This window comes from Lolium rigidum, chromosome 5, assembly GCF_022539505.1.
Source record: "Lolium rigidum isolate FL_2022 chromosome 5, APGP_CSIRO_Lrig_0.1, whole genome shotgun sequence".
Taxonomy (NCBI): Eukaryota; Viridiplantae; Streptophyta; class Magnoliopsida; order Poales; family Poaceae; genus Lolium; species Lolium rigidum.
In genome coordinates, this window is record NC_061512.1 from 175,706,345 (window position 1) to 175,726,676 (window position 20,332).

At 47.7% G+C, this 20,332-nt stretch overlaps 1 long non-coding RNA gene across 1 annotated transcript; it reads left to right on the plus strand.

Moving 5' to 3' along the window:
• Nucleotides 1-1,049: 1,049 nt before the first annotated feature.
• On the plus strand, nucleotides 1,050-16,574 carry LOC124651066. Its single transcript, XR_006987267.1, has 4 exons — nucleotides 1,050-1,186; nucleotides 15,066-16,054; nucleotides 16,316-16,385; nucleotides 16,474-16,574. It is a non-coding gene; the product is annotated as an uncharacterized LOC124651066 (long non-coding RNA).
• The last annotated feature ends 3,758 nt before the right edge of the window (nucleotides 16,575-20,332 follow it).

The following is a 20,332-nucleotide window of genomic DNA, read 5'->3' on the forward strand; positions in this document are numbered from 1 at the left end:
CGTTGGAGTTCTCCAACTGCGTGCAGCTTTAGTTCTCTAGGCAGATCTCCTCCTAGCCACCGTATTTATTATTCCAAGCCGGTCTAGGTTGTTGGTGTACATTAATTTGTGTCGGCCTTAATTCTCTATCTTTGGATGTGGTGCTTACCGATTTTTCTCTTTCCAATTATTTGATGATCGATTTTTGCAGGCTCTTCTTCCTGCTCATTGATGCTATGGCCGACCAGTTACGTCTCCTCCTGCTTTGTGTGCCTCATCTCACAATCAAAGATGTATGTGAGTGGTTTGCTTTTCTTCTTTGTTAGTGGTAGACCTGCATGGTTAATCACTCACCTGTCGATTCAAATACTGTTGCCCTAGCTGCTGGTTTTGATGGTTCAGTTGTTGGTTCGATTCGTACTGAAAAATTATTACATCAGATCTGCAAGTTCAGCTGGCAAATTATACAGTTAATATTGCTGGCCGAAGGAGGGAATTCGTCTAGGCAAGCAGCCGACTGATTGTACTATTAATATGTTCATTTTGTTCTTTCTCTATTGGAAGCAAATTTCTTATATGCTGAATGAATGCAGTCAAAATCACAAAAAGTTTAATTCCACACGAATGCCAATATGCCCGGTCTCATGGTTCCATGCAGTCTATTGTTCACGAATCTGAAACCAGTATTTGACGATCCATAAGCGCATCACTATTTTTTTCTTCTTCTAATTTGTTTGTTTGTTCCTTGGTACTTGGAATTTTAATGAAGTCGTCGGCTTGGCTATGGTTCTTTTATTAGAATTTGGTTCATCTTCATTCTTCCGATAGGCTCTGTCGATATTATTTCAATTAGTTCCCGCGAATGTAGACTTCTGTACGCCTCAAAAAATGACATGATGGGGTGTTCATGCACTTCTACTTAGAATTACTATTTAATATGGCAAAGTATTTTGTGTCTTTTTTGTAACGATATGTCACCCTCCGGCGCATGTGTGCCCTGTGTTATTGTGATGACATGTCTTTTGGTTTAGTTGATCCTTAGTTACTGATTGCTTGCTGCTATGGTGTATAACAAGATTTGTATGGATGATCAATCGAGAAGGGAATACTCTAAGCCGACGAGGCGCTCGAGTTGAAGCTCATCAGATACCAAAGAAGCGGGTTAGCTCTGCACCATGAGCTGCATGGGGATCTGAAGTTTCAACAGGTAATTGATGTTGGGCTATGCTCCAATAGCTTTGATCTCATGCTTTGCTGCTAAACTGAAGCAAACAATCTACTATTAATATGTCCATCTGACGCTATTGAATTTTCTCTTTAAATGTTGCCAATATGCACAACGTGTTAAAACATCAAACTAATATGTCAACAGTTTTTGTGAACTTATGTTTCTGCACTGTATCACCTTTTGTCTTGTTGATAGATTGCATGGATCTGTCAAAAAAAATTCTGAAAAATTGAAATAACACTTGCTTTTGAGTTGTCAGATGGTTGCCAAATAGGTACCTGTATTGATTTACTTTCAGCATTAACATTGCAGAATCCCCTTCGTATTGCTTTGGTACTTCTTTTATGTATATAAGATGGGAAAGGGCATGAGTTTCCAAATAGCATTGACGAGTCACATAAAGGAAGAAGAGTTATTCACCTCAATAGATCTGCCGTAGATGTTGTTCTAGGTTATCTTCAGTGCATAGAAATATGCTGTCCTGAAATTAGTTGGTAAGTATACATAGAAAACTACAGGCAAACGCAAGTAATTATTCTGAGCAGAAGTATTTCTAACTTTTGTTATTACCCTTACAAGTAATGTTCTGGCTAAAGTTCCCCTAATACAATATACTTTTTCCAACCTATCCTATTTGGAAATCATAAGCCCTTATATATAAATTGACCTTCTTTGCACATTGAAACTGTGATGGGTTTGACCATCTCTCAAGGAGCACTAGGCATTAATGATATGGTGTTCATGTACATCGACCATATTTTGTAAAAAACAAGTTAATTGTATGGTTTCCCTTTTACTATATTTTCTCTATAATAATATCACAGTTTCACTACAGGAATGGCGCGCTGCGCCGACGGCCGTGGCGTACGCCGACGGCCAAATGTCGGGGCCGTCGGCGTACGTCCGGTCCAGGGCAGCGGCCCAACGAGCCCCTCGGCGTAGACATCCCCTCGGCGTAGAGAAGGATACGCCGACGGCCACCCTCGGCGTACCCAAGGCCGTCGGCGTAGCACGAGCATCTGCTCCGGTCCCGCTCCGGCCGTGACGGCCCGGTCACGGCGTCAGCGAGGCGCCGAGGGCCACCCTCGGCATAGGGCATCACCCGCCTATGCCGACGGCCACCCTCGGCATACATTTTTTTTTTCTTTTTTTCTTTTTGGTCATTAACTTTATATTATGTTTGTTTTATTTATGTACTAGTATGAATTATGTAAAAATAGTTACTTTTTTAAAGAAAAAAATGGTAGATGGCTTATGTAGATCCCACGAGTGACGCTCTTCGTAGACGGGTCGACGGGATCCAAGAGGGCCCAACATCTGCTATCGATGTACATATGTCCTAAAACAAAGGAAAAAAGTCCATTGCTAACCCTAACTCTAACCCTAACCCTAACCCTAGGGGTAGATTTGCGGGGTCCCCGCCCCCTAGGGTTTCCCTAGATACAAACCACCGGAGCGTCCGAATCGCCGGAAACTCCTGCTACGGCTCATCCGGGGCCTATTTCATTCCAAACCTATGGTTTCCATGTGCATATGTCCTAAACAAAGCAAAGAAATTAAAAAAATCCATTGGTGAACCCTCGCACGAAAAAAGCTATAGGGGTAGATCCGCAAGGTCCCCGGCCTAGGGTTTCCCAAGATGCGGATCACCGGAGCGTCGGAATCGCTTGAAAACTTGCATTTGTCCCTAACATATGTGTACAAGTGTGATGTAAGGTTTGTCTAACCTTGCATGTACCCCGCGTTGACGATTTCCGCATACATGGGCCGACACTTGGTAAAATCCAGGATTTGTATGTGGAAACTCCCGCTACGGCTCATCCGGGGCCTATTTCATTCCAAACCTATGGTTTCCATGTGCATATGTCCTAAACAAAGCAAAGCAAATAAAAAAATCCATTGGTAAACCCTCGCACGGAGAAAGCTATAGGGGTAGATCCGCAGTGGTCCCCGCCCTAGGGTTTCCCAAGATACGCATCACCGGAGCGTCGGAATCGCTTGAAAACTTGCATTTGTCCCTAACATATGTGTACAAGTGTGATGTAAGGTTTGTCTAACCTTGCATGTACCCGGCGTTGACGATTTCCGCATACATGGGCCCACACTTGGTAAAATCCAGGATATGTATGTGGAAACTCCTGCTACGGCTCATCCATGGCCTATTTCATTCCAAACCTATGGTTTCCATGTGCATATGTCCTAAACAAAGCAAAGCAAATAAAAAAATCCATTGGTAAACCCTCGCACGGAGAAAGCTATAGGGGTAGATCTGCAGTGGTCCCCGCCCTAGGGTTTCCCAAGATACGCATCACCGGAGCGTCGGAATCGCTTGAAAACTTGCATTTGTCCCTAACATATGTGTACAAGTGTGATGTAAGGTTTGTCTAACCTTGCATGTACCCGGCGTTGACGATTTCCGCATACATAGGCTAGCACTTGGTGAAATGCAGGATCTGTATGTGGAAACTCCCGCCACGGCTCAAATAGAGCCTATTTTATGGTAAAGTATGCCCAACCTATGGTTTCCATATACATATGTCCTAAACAAACCAAAGCAAGTAAAAAGTCCATTGGTAAACCCTCACACGGAGAAAGCTATAGGGGTAGATCTGCGGGGTCCCCGCCCTAGGGTTTTTTCAAGATACGGACCATCGGATCGTCGGAATCACTGGAAAACTTGTATATGCCCATAACATATGTGTACAAGTGTGATGTAAGGTTTGGCTAACCTTGGATGTACCCGTTGTTGACGATTTCCGCATACATGGGCTAACAATTGGTAAAATCCAGGATCTGTATGTGGAAACTCTCGCCACGGCTCAAATGGAGCCTATTTTATGGTGAAGTATGCCCAACCTATGGTTTCCATGTACACATGCCATATGCGCGCGGAAGCCATCTGGGAATCCCACCCGCTTCTCGCGGTGCCCCGCCGAATCCGCCGGAAACCGTCCGGATTTGAACCGGGGCGACACTTTCCTTCGCTCAATAAATGGAGGGAAAAATGTTTTTAGGTCTAGGACGCATCATTTTATGTGCTAAATGTTTTCCGTTTCGCGCGTTGCCGGACGGGTGCACGCGCGCGCCCGGTACGGCCATACCGCATGTCCCGGCGGCCCCGTTTTGCGCAGTTGGCAAAGCAAACGGAGCCAAAAAATCGAGCGGAGCCGCGTGGCGTCATTTTATGTGTCCTAGTAACCACTGCAAAAGACGGAACGGGGATACGGCAATTATCTTGGAGAACCCTTCACGAACAGGGCTATCTCGTCCGGAGTTCTATGGCTTTTAGGGGAAATGAGTAGGAAACGGCCCGTTTCACCACATAGTTTGTCGGAACGAGGCCATATTTGGCACGTGCGTGGGCCTTAGGATGGGAAGCAAGGCCCCGGCCGCGGATTTCCAATCCGAACCACGGGCGACGGTTTTTCCATTTTCGGGGTGTCGGAAGGGCTTTTTTTTGTGAAGCAGCTACATGGTGCGCATTTCAGTATCGCGCGGGACCTCCGCGCGGCGGTAGGATACCTCCTACGCACCACCTATCACATGCCATATGCGCGCGGAAGCCATCTGGGAATCCCACCCGCTTCTCGCGGTGCCCCGCCGAATCCGCCGGAAACCGTCCGGATTTGAACCGGGGCGACACTTTCCTTCGCTCAATAAATGGAGGGAAAAATGTTTTTAGGTCTAGGACGCGTCATTTTATGTGCTAAATGTTTTCCGTTTCACGCGTTGTCGGACGGGTGCACGCGCGCGCCCGGTACGGCCATACCGCATGTCCCGGCGGCCCCGTTTTGCGCAGCTTGGCAAAGCAAACGGAGCCAAAAAATCGAGCGGAGCCGCGTGGCGTCATTTTATGTGTCCTAGTAACCACCGCAAAAGACGGAACCGGGATACGGCAATTATCTTGGAGAACCCTTCACGAACAGGGGCTATCTCGTCCGGAGTTCTATGGCTTTTAGGGGAAATGAGTAGGAAACGGCCCGTTTCACCACATAGTTTGTCGGAACGAGGCCATATTTGGCACGTGCGTGGGCCTTAGGATGGGAAGCAAGGCCCCGGTCGCGGATTTCCAATCCGAACCACGGGCGACGGTTTTTCCATTTTCGGGGTGCCTGAAGGGCTTTTTTTTGTGAAGCGGCCTACATGGTGCGCATTTCAGTATCGCGCGGGACCTCCGCGCGGCGGTAGGATACCTCCTACGCACCACCTATCACATGCCATATGCGCGCGGAAGCCATCCGGGAATCCCACCCGCTCCTCGCGGTGCCCCGCCGAATCCGCCGGAAACCGTCCGGATTTGAACCGGGGCGACACTTTCCTTCGCTCAATAAATGGAGGGAAAAATGTTTTTAGGTCTAGGACGCGTCATTTTATGTGCTAAATGTTTTCCGTTTCGCGCGTTGCCGGACGGGTGCACGCGCGCGCCCGGTACGGCCATACCGCATGTCCCGGCGGCCCCGTTTTGCGCAGCTTGGCAAAGCAAACGGAGCCAAAAAATCGAGCGGAGCCGCGTGGCGTCATTTTATGTGTCCTAGTAACCACCGCAAAAGACGGAACTAGGATACGGCAATTATCTTGGAGAACCCTTCACGAACATGGCTATCTCGTCCGGAGTTCTATGGCTTTTAGGGGAAATGAGTAGGAAACGGCCCGTTTCACCACATAGTTTGTCGGAACGAGGCCATATTTGGCACGTGCGTGGGCCTTAGGATGGGAAGCAAGGCCCCGGTCGCGGATTTCCAATCCGAACCACGGGCGACGGTTTTTCCATTTTCGGGGTGCCGGAAGGGCTTTTTTTTGTGAAGCGGCTACATGGTGCGCATTTCAGCATCGCGCGGGACCTCCGCGCGGCGGTAGGATACCTCCTACGCACCACCTATCACATGCCATATGCGCGCGGAAGCCATCCGGGAATCCCACCCGCTTCCCGCGGTGCTCCGCCGAATCCGCCGGAAACCGTCCGGATTTGAACCGGGGCGACACTTTCCTTCGCTCAATAAATGGAGGGAAAAATGTTTTTAGGTCTAGGACGCGTCATTTTATGTGCTAAATGTTTTCCGTTTCGCGCGTTGCCGGACGGGTGCACGCGCGCGCCCGTACGGCCATACCGCATGTCCCGGCGGCCCCGTTTTGCGCAGTTGGCAAAGCAAACGGAGCCAAAAATCGAGCGGAGCCGCGTGGCGTCATTTTATGTGTCCTAGTAACCACCGCAAAAGACGGAACTGGGATACGGCAATTATCTTGGAGAACCCTTCACGAACGGGGCTATCTCGTCCGGAGTTCTATGGCTTTTAGGGGAAATGAGTAGGAAACGGCCCGTTTCACCACATAGTTTGTCGGAACGAGGCCATATTTGGCACGTGCGTGGGCCTTAGGATGGGAAGCAAGGCCCCGGTCGCGGATTTCCAATCCGAACCACGGGCGACGGTTTTTCCATTTTCGGGGTGCCTGAAGGGCTTTTTTTGTGAAGCAGCCTACATGGTGCGCATTTCAGCATCGCGCGGGACCTCCGCGCGGCGGTAGGATACCTCCTACGCACCACCTATCACATGCCATATGCGCGCGGAAGCCATCTCGGGAATCCCACCCGCTTCCGCGGTGCCCCGCCGAATCCGCCGGAAACCGTCCGGATTTGAACCGGGGCGACACTTTCCTTCGCTCAATAAATGGAGGGAAAAATGTTTTTAGGTCTAGGACGCGTCATTTTATGTGCTAAATGTTTTCCGTTTCGCGCGTTGCCGGACGGGTGCACGCGCGCGCCCGGTACGGCCATACCGCATGTCCCGGCGGCCCCGTTTTGCGCAGCTTGGCAAAGCAAACGGAGCCAAAAAATCGAGCGGAGCCGCGTGGCGTCATTTTATGTGTCCTAGTAACCACCGCAAAAGACGGAACTGGGATACGGCAATTATCTTGGAGAACCCTTCACGAACAGGGCTATCTCGTCCGGAGTTCTATGGCTTTTAGGGGAAATGAGTAGGAAACGGCCCGTTTCACCACATAGTTTGTCGGAACGAGGCCATATTTGGCACGTGCGTGGGCCTTAGGATGGGAAGCAAGGCCCCGGTCGCGGATTTCCAATCCGAACCACGGGCGACGGTTTTTCCATTTTCGGGGTGCCGGAAGGGCTTTTTTTGTGAAGCGGCTACATGGTGCGCATTTCGGTATCGCGCGGGACCTCCGCGCGGCGGTAGGATACCTCCTACGCACCACCTATCACATGCCATATGCGCGCGGAAGCCATCCGGGAATCCCACCCGCTTCCTGCGGTGCCCCGCCGAATCCGCTGGAAACTGTCCGGATTTGAACTGGGGCGACACTTTCCTTCGCTCAATAAATGGAGGGAAAAATGTTTTTAGGTCTAGGACGCGTCATTTTATGTGCTAAATGTTTTCCGTTTCGCGCGTTCAAAGGGGTAGATCTGGTCCTCGGCATAGCCCCACGCGCTTTAGATAGATCTATGATAATTATATATATTATGATTATTATATGGACCTATTCTTAATATATATATATATATTAGTATATTATATTCAGAAAAATAAATGAAATGAAAAAACAAAAAAAAAAAATTGGGCTATGCCGAGGGCCACCGTCGGCGTATCTCCGGCCCTCGGCATAGAACCCCTAACCCTAAAACAACTTACCCGCACGCACGCAACCCGCCCGCCACCCGCAGTCCCCAACCCGAGCCCGCCACCCGCGCCCCTGCTCTCTCCTCCCGAGCCGCCACCCGCCGCCGCCGCAACCCGCCCGCCGCCGCCTTCCCCCGCTCCTCCCGAGCCGCCGCCCGCCGCAACCCGCCCGCCGCCGCCTTCCCGAGCCGCCGCCAGCCTTCCCCCGCTCCTCCCGAGCCGCCGCCCGCCGCATCCCGCCGCCGCAGCCGCGCCCCCCGCAGCCCCCAGCCGTCGCCCGCCGATCCCCGCCCCCCCCACCGCACTCGACGCCGGCCTCCTCGTCGCGCCGCCCTCCTCCTCCTCAACACCCCTGGCCAGTAGCCGGCCGGCCTGCAGATGGTAAGTATTTTAGCCTTTTTTCAGTTTTGTGTTGCTTTAATTGTTGTAATAGAAATTGATGTTGGAACTAGTAATAGAAATAGTGGGAATAGAAATAGAATAGTGTAAATAGTCGAAACAAATAGAAATGTAATACTCGTAAATAGTAATAGAACTAGAATAGTGGACATTTGGAAAAAATAGAAATGTGTAGTGTGAATGGAAATAGAAATGCAAATGTGAATTTCTTCTAATAATATGTATTTGTAATAGGCCATGCCGTGACCGCCTCGTCTTGAGCACCCCGGCGTGACGATCCCGGATCTTGACGCGCTTCTCGACGGTCGCCGACATCGACGATCGGTTGTTCGACTACTTCCTCTACAGCCGAGGGTGAGCAAAATTTCCAACTTCTTCTCCGCATTTTATTTATGTCACTAGATTCATTTTCCAAGTCAAGTTGCGTCACCTAGGTGTCACTTCCCGTCCTCAAGCGTTACGCGGATAAATATGCATTAGTGGTCGGCATATTTTCAACCGTAACGCTTGCGGCATTTACGGGACGAGTCGGCGGATCCGTAGTTGGGTACGTTCTCCATGCTCGCTCCGGTCCGAGTCAGGATTTCGGCAGCGTCTCACCGTTGTTCTCCGGATGCACATCCTCTTGTCTTTTGGCGAGACGTGTATCGGGAGAGCAGCGGGGAGGTGCTGCCGAAATCCTGACTCGGACCGGGGTAGAGCATGGAGAACGTACTCAATCTACGGATCCGGCGGCTGCTAGGAGCCCACCTAAGGGCTGGTGTACAGCTGGTAAATGGCCATGCCCATGCCCAGTGTGCAGGCATCGACTTGAGTTCCTTTGGCTAAATAAGGGTCGCAAGTATGTTGCGTTTGACACGAATCGGCAGTACCTCAAACGGAGGCATCCGTTCAGAGAAGACAAAAAGAACTTCAAGAAAGGCAAAGTTGTGCATGAAGTAACAGAGGTGCCAAAGTTCGATGGTATAGCTGTTGATGCCGAGCTACGTGCTCTCGTGCCAGCGGCATCGGAAGCTGGCCATCAATTTGAGGGATATGGTGTAACGCACAACTGGACTCACGAGGCAGCCTTAACGAAGCTCGAGTATTACAAGGACCTCGAACTTCCCCATAACATCGATGTGATGCACACCGTAAAGAATGTCGCGGAGTCCTTATTTCACACGTGCCTAAACGTTCCCGGGAAGTCAAAGGATAATGTCAAGGCTAGAGTCGATGTTGAGAAGCTCTGTGATAGGAAGAAATTACACATGCAACGTCCTACTGGCCGTCGAAAGAATTGGTTCAAGCCGCACGCCGACTTCTGCCTTGATTCCATCCAAAAGAAGGAGGCATTCAAGTGGCTAAAATACGTTGTGATGTTCCACGATGGTTATTGTTCGAATATGAGCAAGGGAGTCAATCTTTCGACGGGAAAAGTCACCGGGCTCAAGAGTCACGACTATCATATATGGATTGAGCGGCTGATGCCGGTGATGCTTCGAGGGTATCTCCCCGAGAAAATATGGCGAGTGCTCGCGGAGTTGAGCCATTTCTTCCGCACGCTCCGTGCTAGCGGATATGTCCTAAGGTTATTGAGAAGCTGCAAGTTCAAGTGCCGGAGTTGCTATGCAATTTGGAGATGATCTTTCCGCCAGGCTTCTTTACTCCGATGGCACATCTCATTGTGCACCTCGCAAACGAGGCACTCTTGGGTGGCCCGATGCGGTTTCGGTGGCAGTTTTGTATTGAGAGAGAGTTCAAGTATATTCGGAAGATAACTGGAAACAAAGCCAAGATTGAAGCATGCATAGCTGAGGCAACGTGCCTTCGGGAGATGGCAGATGCCGCAACAACGTACTATCTCGATGAAGTTCCCACTCTGCATAACCCGGTCTCTCGTTACAATGTCGACGTGCCCATGAATGACCCCAAGCTTCAACTATTCCAATGTCCCGGTGGCAAGGCTGGTAAAGGACAAAAATATAGATTGGAGAGGGAAGAGAAGGATTGCATAATGCTCTATGTGCTTATGAACATGAAGGAAGTGGTGGGGGGGACGACGACGATGGCGGTCACGATTTCATTAGGTAACATGGTGTAATGCTTATTGTATCTAGTTTCGATCACCTACACTCAACTCGGTCTAATGCTTGTTGTATCCTTTCAGCGAATTCACGGATGAACAGTGGTGGCTTCCGCGCGATCCCACGGGCGCGGAGTTGGAGACTCTACTGAAAGAGGGTGCTCCCGAAGTAAAAATAAACTTTGTGTCTTGGTTCATGAAAAAAGTAATGTCTAAGCTGTCCCTCTTATTCCAATATGTGACTTGTCCCTGTTATTCCACGTAACTAATGCACACAACAAATTTGAACCGTGCTTGTAGGGAGCCGATGCAAACGTTGAGATGACGAGATGAGTTGAGATGTGTTTCCCAAGGTTGTAACCGTGACGTCATGAAGTATGAGAAGTATGACGTGAATGGGTTTTGATTCCATACAGAGACACACCAGAAGGGCCGGGCGAATCCAAAAACGGTAAATACTGGTGTCTTCACTAAAGGATCCGATACCTTTGATTACTACGGGAGGTTAGAGAATGTATACGAGCTGACCTTCAACCGTACAAACAAACAACTCAATCTCGTTGTGTTCAAGTGTCATTGGTTCGACCCAAGAGGTGGACGAGAGAATTACCAAGTCCATTGGGTTAGTTGAAGTTAAGCCTTCCACCACCTATACCGGAGCCGATGTCTATATTGTTGCTCACCAAGCCAAGCAAGTTTATTATTTGCCGTACCCATGCCAGAAAGCGGCCCTCAACGGCTGGGAAGTCGTGTTCCAGGTATCGCCACATGGTAACCTACCGATTCCCTCCGAGGACGATTACAACAACATTGACCCTGTAACATACGAGGGAATTTTCTATCAAGAGGAAGAGGACTTCGGGCACTTTGAGTTAGAATGTGTTCTTGAAGAGGACCTCGAGAACGATGCGAAACTCGTGGTGAGTCGAGTGGTGGATCTAAAGGACATAGATATGCTCGAGAAGTTACAAGTGGAAGATGATAGCGATGATGAGCCTCCACCCGTCTATCAAAATCCAACTTACTACTCAAAAGATAGTGATAGTGATAGTGGCAAGGAGAAACAAAATGAGATTGACGATGAGATTGATGACGGCTGGTGAGGGTCTTTTATGAGTTTATATTTCAACATGCTTCTTATTTGTTTAGTATCTTTATGCTTAGTATTTATATTTTTTTCAACATGCTTCTTTATTGTTTAGTATCTTTATGCTTAGTATTTATATATTCTTGAACATGCTTCTTAATTGTTTAGTGTCTTTATGCTTAGTATTTATATTTTTTTCAACATGCTTCTTTATTGTTTAGTATCTTTATGCTTAGTATTTATATATTCTTGAACATGCTTCTTAATTGTTTAGTGTCTTTATGCTTACTATTTATATATTTTTCAACATGCTTCTTAATTGTTTTCTCTTTCTCAATGCAGGTGATTGAACAATATGAGCGGCGGCAAGGAGGACTCGTCGAGCTTGCTTAAGAAGATGCAACAACGCAAGAACAATGTTAGAAGGAGTGAGAGGGAACCGCGTCGCAATCCGCGTTACGAGGACTTTGCGGTAGGAGGAGGAGGACGAGGACGAGGACGAGGACGGGGACGAGGTGGTGGAGCTGGAGGTGGCTTGGGAGGAGGTGGAGGTGGAGGTGGAGGTGGAGGTGGCTGGGGAGGACCGGACTTTGAGCCACCACCCTCGGCTTCGGGCGACGTTGCTTCCGGGTTCTTTTTGGAGGGGACGTCTAGAGAGGAGGCGGAGACGGAGTCTAGAGCCGAGGAGGACTCTAGCCGCGGGTTTGAGACTCCGGAGGAGGATGGGCGGCCGAAGGCACTGAAGATTCGTGGGGAAGCGAGAGTCCCCGACGAGAGGAAGGAGCCTAAGACCCATGAGGCGAAGACCCTTATTATTCCTGTTGGCCCTGAGTAAGTGTACTAATTTGGCAATTTCGATTTTCAAGTACTAATGTTTGATTTTCATGTGCTAATGTTTGATTTTCATGTGCAGCAATTGGATATTTCCTCCGGGGGTCAAGGGGCGCCTGCCTAGTAGCATGATTGGAGCTTTGCTTAGGAAGTTCTGGCCGGGCAAGTACTATCCCCTCGGCACTGTCCCAGCTGGCGAGAAGAAGCTAGCCACTACTTGGACGGACTACGAGAGTGCCCCTGGCGTAGGCTTCCCGACGGCTGCCGAGGCCGTGATGAGAAAGTTTTGGGTAAGACATATTTTCTCGAGCTTCGTTCATATTTGATGACCCCAATGTTCTAACTCATGAATCTCACAATTGTTTTTTGCATGATTGAAGTGTTTTTATCGTGTGGCGCCCGAGGTTGAGGAGACGGCCGCGAACGGGACTTTGCGGGCGACTTGTGAGAGGTTGACACCGCAGGTGTGGTACAACCAAAGGATCACGTCCGCCAGTCACTTCTGGGCAGAGAGAGGCGAGAGGGTCCATAAGCCGGACATTGTCGGTAAGAATGCTAAGGCCGAGTACGAGATGACGGTGGATGACTACATGTCGGTGAGTAAAATGTCAATGAGATTCTACATTGCTACTAAGTTGCGATTGCATTAGATTGAGTTGAGTATTGCATTTTCAGGTTATCCCCGATTGGGCCGAGCCGCATGCCGAGGCATGGGAGGAGATGGTTAGGACGAGGTGGCTCAAGATGGACGAGGACTTTGCAGCCGTGGCGAGGCGGAACGCGGAGAACCGAGGCGACGGTGGCACACACGGTGGGGGAAACCTCAGCTACGAGCGCTACAAGGGGAAGACGGTATGTATACATTTTATTTTCCTTCAGGTTCAAAGTTGGTACTCACAACATTTCCTTTCGCGATGCGAGAGGGCCGCGTTAGGACCCGAGGAGGAGATGTCCGACCTCGAGATATACAACAAGATGCGGCTTAAGAAGCCCGATCTCTCGCAGCCTCAGCCCTCGCTCCCCGAGTACTTCGGCACCTACGCCGAGGACGTCGAGAACTACTGCGAGATGGTGAGGCATCGTCACCCGGAGGTGGATGACCCCATGAGCGCGGAGGTCGACGAGGAGTCGTTGGTCCCGTCGTCCGGAGGGTTGCCGCATGGCCGTCTCGCCATGCTGAACAAGGCCGTCAAGCATACCCTCACCACGACCTTCACGCGTCTCAAGGCGGGACTCACCAAGGACAGCCCCCTCTCCCGCCTCGTCGCCGGGCTCGGCAACAACCCGCATACGACGTAAGTTTCCCTCATTTCCATCCTCTTTCCGACTTTCGTTCATACATTGCTAAGTGCTAACGAGACATGAATTTGTGAAATTGTAGCCCGACTTCGAGGCCGCCTACGTGGCCGCTCATCAAGAATATCGGGTGGCCTTCAACCAGCACCAGCAGCACTTCATGGAGTACATGGCATATATACATGTAAGTTCCAACCTTTGTTTTCGCAAATGATGACAAGTCCCACTTTCCCCTAGTTTGATGCTTCATTTCTGCAAAGACTGACATGTAAACTATCTTGCAGGCGTCGATGGTGGCCAATCAAACTGGACAGACAGCGGATTTAGGGCCGATGCCTCCCTTTCCGGGGCCGGCGCCAAACATGCCATCGAAGGAAAATTTCGCTGCGGAGTACTATGGGAGAACAACGGTAAGTTCTTTGCCAAACCGAATACTATGGCTTTCCTTTGCCTCGCAAATTGCTAACATCTCGGGAACATGTGTGTAGGGAACGGGATGTTCCGGAAACCAGGGTGGTGGGAGGGAGATCACACCGGTTCATCATGGTGGTCCTTCTCCCGGTGCTACACCCGGTACTTCTCCCGGTACTTCTCCCGGTCCTTCTCCCGGTGGTTCTTCCGCAGCTTCTACCGGAAGGAATCGGCCCGGGCCGGTGTCTAGCGGCGACGAGCTCCTCTAGTTGTCCCATGCATGTATCTTATCGACACGATACTATGTATCCGGAGCTATGTTATGAGACCATGATTTGTAGCTATTTGAACATCATGTGATGTCTATGTGCAAAGTCCTGTGAATTATGCAATATATGTGCTGTGAAAAACTGTGAAATCTGTCAATTTGGCGAAATCTGTGAAAACCTGTGAAATCTGTCAATTTGGCAATTTGGCGAAATCTGGGTCGACTCTACGCCGACGGCCTCCCCCTCGGCATAGCCTCGACATGGACCAAATGGTCAGGGCTATGCCGAGGGCCTCCCCCTCGGCGTATGAACGGGGAGCCCCCAGCGTTTGCCACGTCGCCCTATGTGCCGAGGGCCTCCCCCTCGGCATAGCCCTCGATACGCCGACGGGGCCACGCTCGGCGTAGGCTCTGCGTAGACGCGGCCAGGAGGCGCCACGTGCCCCCGTACGCCGACGGGGCGACGCTCGGCGTAGCGTCTGCGTAGAAGCGGCCAGGAGGCGCCACGTGCCTCCATACGCCGACGGGGCGACGCTCGGCGTAGCCCAAACGGACGTTAGCCGGACGGCGCCGGCCACCGTGCTACGCCGAGGGTTGCGACGCCGACGAGCTGTTCCAGCCGTCGGCCCTCTGCGGCTACGCCGACGGCGGCCTCTACGCCGAGGGCCGCGTGTGCTCTGCCGAGGCCTACCTTCCCCGAGGAGCTACGCCGAGGGGGCCCGTCGGCGTATCGTACGCCGAGGGCAAGCGCGTGCTACGCCGAGGGTCGAAGGCCGTCGGCATCTACCGCGATTCCTGTAGTGTTTTGCTGAAAATAAAATGGCGTTAATGTGTTATGGTTCTTAGATTAGTTTGGCCATTGTCTGCAGGTTAAGTGACAAGCCCAGAGACTGATGATAATGTTTATATTAAAAGGTCCATGGTTCTTTGTTTGCAGTGGCCCTTGGAGTTTGTATATATGTACATATATCAGCTGACCTGAGGTAATTTTTATTTACATTATATACCAACCAAGGGTACAATGTAGTTAATCTGTCATTCCCTCTCCTCGCTAATTACAGCATTATTAATTGAAAGGAAGAACTTCACTTCAGTTTGAACTTAATGATAATAAAAAATTTACCTCACAATCGAGTTGACGTACATTCTAATATGCCATTGGTAAAGAGTAATAATGAGCCTTCATACTTGAGTTCAATTTACCATGTTTTCCATGAACCTAGAAATAGCCTGTTGTCAATGACTAATACACATGTTCACCTTTAAATTGTCTTTCTCAATTGAGGCAACTGTATACTCTCAGAGATCTCTTACTTGCTCTACTTCGTTGTTAGCTGAGTGTTCACAAATGCCCCCATTATACATGTATAGAATGGGGTAGAAAGGTAAGCCACTCTTCAGTTCCCCAAATTAGCTTGGAAAGGTATAGCAAGCCCTTTATTTCACATGCAAACTGTTCACAGGTAGAAGCTCCCAGTCAATGGATAAGATATCCAGCATACAAAGATAATAGAAGAGGTTATAGGGCAATTCATGTTTTCCGGCTACCAATGTAATACAATTATGGGCCATGGTACAACTTTGGTTGTCGTTACAGCAAGAGGTCTAACAGACTATGTACCATCTGCTATTAGCGGCACAATTGGAAAAAATGAGTTGTTGTCGCCGAGGTACACCAGTAGCCGTTGATCTTGACAACATACCATTCCCCATCCCGAGTTCTCAAATGATCACCACTATTGATTCAGTGACAGCACCCAACAGTGCTTTCAGACTGCCAGCAACTATTCAGAAATCTGAACAGCTTGGTTTGCCTGAAGACGCGGCCACCCCATCAGTAGGCAACGAAAATTCAGAGGTAGAAGACACCAATTCAGACTTACAAGAGTTAAGCGAATGCAGCAAACAATAAACTGTTTCAACTCCCAGCAACAATCTTACAAGGAACACTTCTTTTATAACAGAACATAGGCTCCACGACATAGGCAACCAAAGGAAAAAACCATAAAAGTCAACCACCACGCCATTGAAAAGATGGTGGCTTCGTACGTCTGATCTATAAGACGAGAGCTAACACTGAACCTATACTGTCAACTCATAGCCAGTCTTTTTTTTGCAGTGCACCTGCTGAGAAAAGGAAGTAAACAAGGAACTGTTTCCCACCTAACAAAAGGAGCTTAACTTACCAAGTAAGCACTCTGAGATACATATTATGTTGAATTTGCTATACCACTAATTGATGTACTAACTTCACTCACTTTGTTCCTCCACAATCAGGACCAAGAATGCCATTTATGCACTACAACCACGGCAATTCAGAAACTGGAGACAGGGAGTTCAATTGATGAATCAGAAATTTGTCGCCAAGTTGTCAAACTAATTGGTCTATGTGTCATTCCAGGAACAAGTAGTTCCGCCGTATCACTGCACTAGATGCTTGCTCAAATGTTATGAATAGTTCTCTATTAGTTGTCATGCTCTAACCGAGAAAACTAAAGCTCGCAATGCTCACATGTTTATGCATAACTAAGCTGTGGCACCCTGGCTCCTGTCTAGCCAGGCTTTGTATACCAGTATATACCTTTTTTCTCAGTGTAAAGATGCATCCGCGCTTGCTGGCCTCTGCTATGTAATCCAATGTATACGTAGGTATGTATGGTAGGACATGAGCCTTCTTCTGCTGTCCACTGTGGTATCCACTAAAACCGGTTTCTTGCAAACATGCAAATCGACACTAAATTCACAAAAGACAAACCAATTTACTCCGAGATAATTAGTACTAATTACATACAAAAGATAATAATATCACGGGCGCGGCGTGTCGTCGCGCCAATGCTTCCTAGTAATTGCAGATACATGACACTAGCATTAACATTTACAATGTGCATAACTTCAAGAAGGTTCTCAAATATCACATATAACATGACACTAGCATTAAGTGAGAACGAAATAGAAGTCAGGCCCTGCCATGTAAGAATGGACACCCCCTTTCATCCCTGAAGCTAAATAAGCAAATATCTCCTTCTTTCAGGTTGAATTCTTGAACTATCTATGGAAAATCTTTCTTTATCATAGCTTTCACATTCTTATCCATCTACCTCAACAACAACTTTAACAGGTTCGTGTATGAACTCTCAAATGTGTTCATTAGTGATTTTTTCTGAAATTCCTGAAAGTGTTAAAACGAACATTATTAGTTTTGGGGTACATTACTTCAAAACTTTTCTTGTCCCGTAGAAACTAAATATTTAACATAATCGACGAGATACATTTTCCGTCTTACTTAAACTTACCATATTGCATATGTATCTTGTAACAAATGATTTAGTCATGGTGCAAATATATTCTTTAATAGCTGGTGTCTGGTTCGTGTTGGCTGTATTCATCAGATGGAGTACTTGGTTGTAATTCATCTTCACATGGTTTCTAAATACACATGCTTTGTCGAAATTTTCATCTCCATAAAATCCAGACACTACAATCAAGAGGTATTATTTATCTTCAAAAACTATCTACTGACTATATTGTTTGATTTTTAGTTGTTGGTATTTGTACCTCTAACAGTTATTTTGCCCGTTAGTGACAGAAATTATGCATAACTTTCATCAACATCGCTCTCAACACCTTTGTCTGCGATGTCGTCAGTGTTGTTACTTTGATCGTCGCGTTGGATATTTTCTATGTCAGTGTTGGATGGACCATGATGATTTGTTGGTTGTATTTTATAAAGATGACATTTCGATTATTAAGAAATTAATTTTAAATCATATAGTGTAGATGCATCTAGATTTAAAAAAAGAGTGAAATTTCATTGCATGGGTCGAGTAATACATTTTGTATGCAATAAAGAATTAAATTTGATTGTTTGAAACCTATTTATGAGGGTCGACGTGACATATTGGACATATGCTTGTGCACAAGTACCTGTACTTCTTTGCCCTGGAGTGCGCATGCAACCTCTTGCAGTCTAGCAAACATTTTCTATGTACACCATAAAGTTAAGCATCAACATGGGTGGTGGATACATGAGGTGGAAAAAATACGCAGCGATGCTGCTTACCACTAGCCCCATATCCGTTTTGTGCATTATTGTCGTACGCGGATGATTAGCTAGTACATGGAGTTTCTACCAAAATGAGAAGTTTTGAAGTTATACATACCACCAATCCGCAACCTAGGAGAGTTTCCGACTTGCCGCTGATTTGCTATGATGGAGATCACGGTGATGCACACTTGCTGCCGTTGATTTCGTTTCCTGTTTTATATAAGGAGAAGGATTTTTTCAAAGTGGTTGGTGTAGACCTGTGGATGCGAGAAGCCAAGTAGTAGCCGTGGTTTCGATCCTATGACATTTGGAACCTACTACAGGGTGTTATCGTCCACTCTCTTTTATTTTTATTTTATTGTGTCACTATGCTTTGGATGTTGTAGTTCATTGGTGTCAGATGTGTGGTTGGGGTTGTTCTGAGGAAGACAAGGAGACTCATTTATTCTGTTCGCTTGCTGAACTTAATGCTTTTCAGGCAGGCAAGGATTGTTCTCTTCATAATAAATAGGTGAATTTTTTCGTGAGCAAGTATTACGGCCGCTCGTTTTTTGAACTACAATATCACCAATGTTATAGACTCATGTTTTGGGGTAGTATGATATATGACCATTTCACACTGAAGTACATAATTTCGTGAGCAAGAAGTACATTCGATCGTCCTTTGAAGTACAGAAAAATATTTTACGTTCGATTGTGTTTTGGTTATCACTACAAGAAAAGTTGTCATGGCCGACAAATTCAAAGTCAGGCCATGGTTGTTGATGCACCATCACCGACGATTTTTGCTCTCTTTATGGTGTATGTCAAAACTTTTTTTCTTGTTTTTGAGGCCATCTAGCACCACAGAAACGTGGAAAATGTTGCGTATGGTGGCCCCGGACATGGTGCATGACGAATTCTTGGGTGCGCCGACCAAGTCAACGCAAATCCGCACCGCCCAGGGCTGTAGGGCCCAAATGGCAATGTATCTAGAGATGTTTTTTTTATCGCGCCCTCTCGTTCACGTTCTCCTTTCAAGCCATTTACGATGTTAGCTCATGGGTCTCGCATGTCATCCTCTCTGGACGGTAAATGTTTTTTTCTTGAATTTTTTTGGCCCCCTAATTTTTGGCTATTTACTTTTTCTTTCAATCCCGTACCGCCTTGGAAACGTTGAGGATGTTGCTGCCTCATGGGTCCCGCATGTCATCCTTTCTGAATGATAAATGTTTCTTTCTTGGATTTTTTTGATCCCCAGATTTTTGGCTACTTACATTTTCTTTCGATCTCGTGGAAACCTTGAGACCGCTCCTGCAAAATGGGATATATATGTCATCCTCTATGTATAATAAAAGTTTAATTTCTTGGATTTATTTTTAACTCCTAATTTCTAGCTATTTGCGGTTTTTTCTTTCGATCATGTGCCACCTTGGAAACGTTGAGGACACTGTTCACATGTCATCCTCTTTGAATGGTGAATGTTTGTTTTTTTGGATTTTTCACCCCCTGATTTTTTGCTACTTTCTTTATCTTTCAACCCCCAGCCGCCTTGGAAATGTTGATGATGATGCTTACTCATGGGTCCTGCATGTCATCCTCTCTCAATGGTAATAGCTTCTTTTCTTGGATTTTTTGACCCCATGATTTTGGGCTACTTTCTTTTTCTTTCGATCCCATGCCTCCTTGGAAACGTTGAGACTGTGATACGTCCATTTTGCATCACTATTTTATATCATAATTTACTGTTATTCATTGATATATTTCATATTTAGAGATGATACTTATGTTATTTCACCTATTTTGCATGTTTCATGATTATTGGAGAATCATTCACCGGAGTCAGGATTCTGCTGGAAAAAGCACCGTCAGAATGCAATATTTCTGGAGATCAACAATTGATGGAAATTACACCGAAGATCTTATTTTTCCAGAAGAATGAGCCAGCCAAAAGGAGGAGCCGAGGAGGGCCGCCATGGGCCCCCCATAGGCCAGCGCGGGCCCTGCCCTGGCCGCGCCGCCTTGTGGGGAGGGGGCCCACAGCCCCTCTCGGCCTCCTCTCTTTCGCGTACTTCATCTACCCGAAAACCTAAGGTGCTGGGCATAATCGCG